The 8,699-nt window shown below is 47.5% G+C and overlaps 1 protein-coding gene across 1 annotated transcript in view; it reads right to left on the bottom strand.

The window, feature by feature from the left end:
- The window catches only part of Gjc1 (gap junction protein gamma 1), an 18,105-nt gene extending 11,910 nt beyond the window's left edge, over positions 1-6,195 (bottom strand). The window contains exon 1 of the mRNA XM_033763080.1: positions 6,119-6,195. The gene's annotated coding sequence lies outside the window, so the exon portion shown is untranslated. The remainder of the gene's footprint in view (positions 1-6,118) is intronic.
- Positions 6,196-8,699: the final 2,504 nt, after the last annotated feature.

An 8,699-nucleotide genomic window follows, 5' to 3' on the forward strand; every position in this document is an offset into this window, starting at 1 on the left:
CTTATAAAAAAAAAAAAAAAAAAAAAAAAAAAGCTAGGGATGTAAGCCCAGGGTTCACACCCCAGGGCCACAAAAATAAATAACTATCCGTCTGTAATTACAGCACAAGTGGAACCTGCCCAGACCAGGAGAGAATAACGAGTGACAATAAAATACTCTAAAATTAATTAAAAGAGTGATTTAAAGTAATTTAGATAATGGATACATAGCCTGGAGGGACACTGAAAACATCAAACCAGTCATTTCAAATGGGTGAGCTCTGTGGCACCTGAAACGTATTTCAGTACAGCTATTTCAGCAAATGTTAAAGTCCACTCTGGGCTCAAACCCCAGTACTGCCAAAAATAAGTAACTACAGGGACTGCAGATGTCGGAAACCACCCAGGGCAGAAGCACGGCAGAGGCTGCCACACCTCATAGCCAACCTAACTGACCACAAGATTGCCCGGAGCCTGTGGGGTTCCCTGTCAAGAACCGGGGTATCCTGCAGCCTACAGAGCAGCGACGGTGGACGACTCAGCGCTTTCAATGACAGACAGCCGGCTGCAGCACACTGCTGTAGGGTCCCCCACTGCTGCAGAACACGGAGCGAGCCTGGCCTGTTCCAGGTGTGACAACCTGAAACACCGTCTGAGATTACAACTGCCCCTCAGGGAAGAAGTCTGTCTCCCTCCGCTCAGAGCTGCTGGCCTGAGACTACTGTGCTGGCACCCCAGTACTTGCTTGGGTGGCTGAGGCAGGAGCATCCCAAGTTGGAGGCCACCGTGGGCTACACAGCAAGCCTGTCTTAACAAACAGGCAGGGAGATCACAAGTGTGAGGCCAGCCTGGGAGCACATCAAGACCTTGTCTCAAAAAATGAAGAAAATGACTGGCTTAGTGGTTTTGATCCTTACACAGAAGGAGTAATGCAGAACAGACTCTTGTGCCGTCTGTAGTCATGAAGAGCTCTTGGTCTGTCCACTCTGCACCAGACTGCCGTCGTGTGAACACACAGGTACCCACCCTGCGGATGGCACCTGAGCAGTGTCCAGTCTGGAACCGTGACCAGTCATTCTACGAACACTACATCTTCCAGTGCGCGGGTGTCCTTCCACTAGGACCCAGAATCAGACTTGCTGCCCTCGGGCACACGGGTCGGCTCTCCATCAGCACCTTTCCCGAGGTGCGGCACTGCTGCACTCCGCCTCTGATCTGAGTAGAAACGCGTTGGCTCGCAGCGCTCACTGCTCTTCTTTTGTTAGTTTCCTACAATCAACACGAGATGACGGAGCTGGCAAAGCTTTGCTATGCAACAAAAGCCCTCCGAGCAATTTTAGGAGTAGGTTAGGGTCCAAACTTCATAAAATGTGCACACATTCTTAAAGAACTAATTAAGAAATGAACTACTGGAGAGTAGAAATGTACAAGGCATGCCTTGATAAGAGACTGGCTTCTGGTATTAACATCACAAAACAATCTCAGTCTTCAGTGTACTGAGTACATCCCCTTGGTTACAGGGGTCCAAGACAGAACTCACATAAAACTGCATTCCACAGTAAGCTAGCAGAGTGAGTCCAGAGGGTGGTCTTTAATTCGTAAGGATGCCTCAAGCCCAGCGCGGTACTGCACAGCTCTCACCCAGCTCTCCACGAGGCTGAGGCAGGGCATCACAAATGCAGGGCCAGCCTGGGCAATTTAACAGGGAGATCCTGTCCCAAAGCCAATTACTGAAACCAATTATTTCAAAGTACATACTAATAGGCTGAAAATGTGGCTCGGTAGAGGAGCACTTGCCAGCGTGTATGAGGCGCTGGGTTCAATTCTCAGTGCTACCAAAGAGACACACACATCAGAGGGTGCTAGCGCTCTGGTGTGTTGTGTATGTCTGTCTGTGTGCGTGTGTGTGTTTTCTCAGGACTGGGGATCAAACTTGGAACCTTGAGCTTGCGAGGCAGGCAGCAAAACCACTGAGCTAAATGCCTGGCCCAAATACACAGATCTTTCCCTTTTTTTTGGTACAGGGATTGAATTCAGGTCCTTGCGCTTGCGAGGCAGGCGACAGAACCACTGAGCTAAATCCCCAGTCCGGTGCTATCTGTACTGAGACAATCTTGCTTTAGACTTTGACGCCTTTAACTCTCCAGGCAGCCAGAGCTGGCCTCACACTCAGTCTTCCTGACTCAGGCTCCTAAGTAGCTGAAATTACAGGCAAGATGCTACTGTACCCAGTTGCGTAGAAATGGAACCTCTAACTGTGGAGCAAGTTCTACCTGCAGTTCACACCTCTGAGGTGCTGCCTGCCTATAACCCAGCTCTCCGAGGGCTAGGAGTGGGGTCAGCAAGTTCCAGGGGGCAAGACCCCGTCACAAAAGTGATACAAAAGAACAAGCAAAATGACAGTCCCAGAAAAAGAAAGAGAAATGGATTTTTTGTTGTTTTTGCTTTGTTTTGTTTGAGATACTGGGGATGGATCAAAACCCAAGGCCTCAGGATGCCAGGCAAGAACTCTATCACTCAGCCAAGGATGCTGGCACACACCTGTAATCCTAGCATTTAGGAGACTGAGGCAGGACCGTTGTGATTTTGAGGCCAGTCTGACAAGTTAACAAGACCATGTTCCAAAAAAACCCCTCAAACCCGGGGCAACCCATTACCAGTGCCCCTTCTGTCTTAGAAGCTATCTTTCTGTCAATAAATTCTTCCTATTCTTTTTTCCCCCTAGTCTTTAAAAACAAAAACTCCAGCTGGGTGTGGTGGCACAGGCCTATAATCCCAGCCCTCAAGGAGGCTGAGGTAGGAGGATCACAAAGTTCCACCTGGGCAACTTAACAAGACCCTGTCTCCAAAAATGGGAGGAAGGGTTTGGGATGCAGCTTAGTGGCAGAGTGACCCTGGGTTTGGTCCCTAGTAGAGCAAAAAATTTGTTTTTACAAAAAAATAACCTTGCGCACTGAGCCACACCACAACCGCTTAACTGAAATATAATAAATATGAAAAGATATTTAGCCTCATGTGTCATTAAGGTTGAAAAACAAAAACACCATACACTCATTTTTATCTGGCCCTCTGAAGTCACTAATCCCGTGTTAGCAGAGCCCCAAAGGTGGACAGAAAGGGTTGTGCCTGGGCAGGAGGCTCAGCTTCTCCAGAGGCCAGGCCCAGCTCTGAGTGCTCACTACGAGAGCAGTGGACACCTCCATAGGCGGAAGAGCAGGAGACTCTTCCCTGCCGCTCCCTGCTGAAATAATAGGTGCAAACGGGCATCAGCCGGGGCTGGGCGAATCTCTGGATTCACACAAAGAAGGAAACTGCAATTACAGTACCTCTGTCAAACTAATCAAGTGTGGCTGAGCGAGGAGAGAGCAAAGAGCAGCTTCCTCTTCATTCCACCACTTGTCCTCTTTGAGAGTCACCCCAAGCAGCCACCCTGGCCTCGAACTTGTGAGCCTCATGCCTCAGCTTCCGGGTCCGCCAGGATTACAGATGCGCCCTGCTTATTATCTCTCCTTTTACACCTTTAAGATTTCACAACTTCAGGGCTGGGGCTTGGCCCAGCAAGTTCAAGGCCCTGGATTCAATCCCCAGCTTTAAAAAGCAATTTAAGCACTCCAGGTCCCGCCCCATGCAGACTTCCCACCAGTCAGTCTCCGCTCTACTGCGACGCTGCAGGGAGGGCAGGCCGAGGGACCACACACTCACATGAGGACCTACTGCCCATCCAGCCCCGGTCTACACGCGACAGTGAGGAGGCTCTGACCAGAAGCACAAAGGCTTCACCGTAGCGCCCAGCAACTCCCAAGAACACCGGGTGGGCGTGCTACCAACTGTCTGCGGCTGAGTGAACTATGCACCCCGTCGGGGCAGAGAGCATCAAAGAAAAATAGCGATAAAGCCTACAAGATAAGCACAGGTTATGAGAAGAGTCTATCTGAGGGTCCGCTAAACTAACATAGGGAGAGCAGAACGATTTCTACAGAAATGCTATTTAAGGAGCTGGAAGAATAAGGACCTGCCTTGCAGGCGGAGGAATTAGCCACAGTATGCGCTAAAAACATCCCTGAGGCTAGATCACACAGATTTTTTTTTTGGTGGGGGGAAGTCGGGGTCTCACTGTTCAGGCTGGCCTTGAACTCACTGTATAGCCCAGGTTGGCCTCCAATACTTGGGAGATCCTCCTGCCTCAGCCTCCTAAGGCAACTTAGCAAGATCGCGTCTCAAAACAAAATGAAAAAGGCAACCAGGGATTTAACTTAGTGGTTCCACAGCCTGCCTTGCAAGCGCAAGGACTCAGTTCAATCCCCAGTACCAAAAGCGGGGGGGGGGCAGGAATCGGTTCAAAGGCCCTGAGTTCAATCTCCACTACCAAAAGAACAACAACAACAAAAAAAAGGCAATTCTACTGCCCTACAGAGTAGATGAGTATATACTGTCACACCTGCCTTGCAAGCTCAAGGTCCTGGGTTCATTCCTGGTACACACAGACACACAAAAAAAAGAAACAAAAACAACTGATCAGTTGATTACTGCCAGTAAAAAAGCGATAGAAGAGTATGACCTCCACCAGAGAAGCAGGGCCTCCTGTCAGAGTAACAATTACTTCTAGAGCTGTAGGTAGGACTCGGGCACTCGCTGCAGTAGTACTGCTTTTTCATACGTACAGTGCATTTATCAGGTGGTACTGTGAATGGAAGCCAAGGGTATTTTCAGCCACTGAGCTATGTTCTCAGCCCTTTTAAACATTTCTTATTTTGAGACAGGGTCTTGCTTATTTCCCTAGGCTGGCTTTTAATTTACAAAATACCCCTGCCTCAGCCTTCTGTACAGCTAGAATTGCAGGCATGTACCCTGCATAGTGTTTTTGTTCCTTTTTCTTTGCACTACTGAGAATTCAACCCACAGCCTCTGCACTAAGCTATGTCTTTAGCCCTCCCTCTATTATTATTATTTTTTAAATTCTGAGACAGGGTCTCACTGAGTCACTAACTTTCCTAGGCTGGTCTCCAACTTTCAATCTCCTGCCTCCCCTCCCCTAACTACTGGGATTACAGGTATGTGCCATGGGCCCAGCTATAGCTGTGTTTTCTTTTTGAATAAAAGTTTAATGAGGAGTCAGGTGTGGTGGTGCTACTTGGGGAGGCCAAGCTCCTTGGACCAAGCTCCCAGATACTTTGGAGCCCAAAGGCAGCAAGGTCACAAGCTCAAGCACAGCCTGCAATTTCAGCAAGACCCCATTCTCAACAACAACAACAAAAAAAAAGATGGAGATACAACTGAAAACAAACCCCAGTCAAATCCCTAGTACTATAAAAGGTTAAAAAAGAAAAAAAAATCAAAAAAAGAAGGCTGAGGATGCAGTTCATCAGCAGAGCATTTGCCTAGCATGAGGCCCTGGGTTTGATCTCTGCACAGCAAATAAAACTGAATGCAGAAACCGTTTGGTTTGTTTTGTTTTGTTTTTTTTAAAGAATACATTGTAGTCTCAGGAACTAGAATGGGCAGAGTGGGAAGTCTGACATCAAAAAATAAAGAGCCTGGGCCAGAGATAAAAGCTCAGTAGTTCCAGCACGCCTGCCTCACAAGTAAGAGGACGGGAGTTCTATCCCTGGTACCAAAATAAATAAATACAATTAAAAAAATAAAGAGCCTGACCTCATCCTAGCATTGTGGAGGCTGGGGCAGGAGGACTGAATTTGAGGCCACCCTGGGCTATATACAAGACTGTCTCCAAACAGAAAAGGTCTGCTGGGTGTGATGGCACATGCCTGAAATCTAGGCACTCTGGAGGCTGAGGCAGGAGGATCGCTGAGTGTGAGAGCAGCCTGGGCTACATAGTGAGTTCAAGGCCAGCCTAATCTCAACTACATAGCAAAACCCCCTCTCACTAAAACAAAACAAAACAAAAAAATTAATATGATACTCTATCACATGTGTTGATTTTTCTAATCCCCAACATGGCTTTTATTCAGTCATAAAAATAATCAGCCTGAACTATATACAGCAAGACCCCGTCTCAAAACAAAACAACCCACAAAAAGAAAAGGTCAGAGACCTCAATCAATAGTTGATAGAGCCACTTAATGAAAAAGAATACACTTTGAAACCACTGCCAAATTCACTCAAAGCTCAATTCACATTACCTTTGAGTGTCTCATTAGAACTCTGAACCTGGAGCTGGGAATTTAGCTCAGCGGTTCGGCCACCTCTCTTGCAAGTGCAATAGACCCAAGTTCCATCCCAGGTACTGGAAAAAGAAAAAAAAAGAAACACTGAACCTGCTGCCTCCTGCCTGGAGAGCACCAAAAAAACAAAAACAAAAAAACACTAAACCAGCAAGCAAAATCACAGCAGGGGTCTGTCTGGGTTACAGATAAAAATTAAATATTTTCAAAATATGTATGGTAACTGGGAGAATAGAACAATAAGTCTAGAGTGGGCAGAGAGGAAGAGTAAGACAAGAATCTGGCAAGATGACCATTGGAGACCTCAGGGGGTAGGCAGAGCAGGAGAGGAAATGAGAACACAACAGAAGACAGCATTTGAGGATGAAAAGCTTTGAATCTAAACTAACAGTGATTCCACATGGGCATGAGGGGTGAGTCAAAGGGGGATCCCCAAGCAGTCACGTTCTACAAAGCATTTGCCAGTGGGGCAGTGGCTGAGAACTGCATGTCTCTCTGGGAGCTGAGGGGAGGAGACTGGGCAACTGCGCCAGAGCAAGACCCTGCCTCAAAAAAATTAAAGGGCTGAGCGTAGCTTCAAGCACTAGCACTTCGGGGAAAAAAGTACTCTGAGAAAAAATGTAGTACTGATTTTTGCTGCATCTAGCTCAGTGCCAGATGTATAAGTAACTGATGAGAAAAAACACTGGCTGGGGCTGAAGCTGTGGGTGTATTCAGCCAATGCGTGGCAGCACGAGAGGGGCCCTAGGTCTTCTCTCCAGCACCAGACAAGTTTGCTGAATGAAAGGGTGACAGAACATTTATCTCTTCCCTTCTGTTTCGTGTGTGTGTGTGTGTGTGTGTGTGTGTGTATGTATGTGGGTGGGTGGGTGCACATGCACACACACATTATGGAATTGGGGACTGAACTGTGAGGCTTTCTCACGAACTTCATTTCGATACAGGGTCTTGATAAGTTGCTAAACTGTCCAGGCTGGGCTTGAACTTTCGATCCTCCCGCCACAGCCTCCCAGAATGCTGGGCTTACAGGTGTGCACTGCAACATGAGCTGCACTAGAACTTTTGGTAATGCAGCCTCTCCAACTGTGTTAAGCAATACAGCCTCAAAAAACACTTCAACTGGGCCAGGGATTTAAGCTCAGTGGTGCTGATGCCTGCCTCAAAAGCAGAAGGTGCCAAATTCAATCCCAGTGCCCAAACAAAAAGAAGCAAACAAACAAAAAAACCTTCAACCCTGAACTCTACTCATACATTCCTCAGAAACTTCACTTCTTAAAAGCAAAATGCCATCTATACAAACATCATCTCACCCAGTTTTAGGAAAACCCTTTGTACAACACATTCTACAGCTCTGAAAGACAAATCTGCCAGCAAATGTCAGCCAACTGCACTCTGGAAAACTCAGTAACATAGTGCGGTGCTGCTTCAGCCCACCGACTGCCAGTCACTCGTTCTTAAGATAAATAACCCATTTTAATAGGTCCTTATTTTCAAGTTAAACTCATGAGCTGAAAGTAGCATATTTAAAAATTGCTAACATTTAGCTGAACAGTAACTGTTCAGAATTTTGATTGTGTATTGGGGATTGAACTTAGACCCTTCACACAAAGCGACATCCCCAGTCCTTTGTTTTATTTTATATTTACTTATTTTTATTTATTTACTTTTTGTACTGGTCGAACTCAGGATCTTGCTAGGCAGGCGGTGGCACCACTAAGTTCATTTATTTATTAATTTATTTTTTGAGGCTGTCTTGCTATGTAGTTCAGGCTGGCCTCGAACTCCCTGCTCTCCTCCTGACTCAGCCTCCCGAATGCCAGGATCACAAGCATGCACTACCATACCCAGCTCCTCACCCAAATTTTTACCAATATTCTCAACAGGATCCTCCTGAGTGCAAAATAAAGTAATTATACCCCTACTTGCACTTAACTATCCAGATTTCCCGAAACACACACACCCTCGTTAATTCTGAAATATGAACTTCAAGTAAAGCAAGTTCCTCGGAACACAACCCTGAGCGCTGAATTCGTCGGGAAAAGGCTCCGTATTTATTCAGAGCGCCGCTCTGGGTTTTATTACTTCTTGTATCCCGGATCCAATCACTGCGACGACAACTAGCCTGCAGCTAGGAGGGAAGGGCGAATCAAAGGCCGAGCCCTGCATTCCCTCCTTTAGGCTGATTTACAAAAAGTTAACGTTAATCAACAAAGGCTAACAGCCTTTAGTAATTTACGGCCGTCTCCTAAATCATCTAAACTGCAGACTAAAGCCGTCTATCTTCCGGAACGAAGGCGAAAAGTTAAGGGTCCTCCGCTCCCGCCTTACAGAGTCGCGAGGCCCCGCGGGAAAGATGCCCGGGTTGCCCGCCCGAAGTTCGAGTACAGGTTCCCGGGCGGGTTGCCGGGGACGCCTCGGGGTGCACCGAGGTCAGGCCGAGCCGTGGGAAGCCGTGGGAAGCCCGCGCCTTGGACGCACTCGCGGCTCCCGACCCGACTCCGTCTTCTCTTCAAACCCTCTGCTCGCGGCGCCAGCAGAG

Source organism: Fukomys damarensis, unplaced genomic scaffold (assembly GCF_012274545.1).
Source record: "Fukomys damarensis isolate Sample0158 unplaced genomic scaffold, DMR_v1.0_HiC HiC_scaffold_13, whole genome shotgun sequence".
Classification (NCBI taxonomy): Eukaryota; Metazoa; Chordata; class Mammalia; order Rodentia; family Bathyergidae; genus Fukomys; species Fukomys damarensis.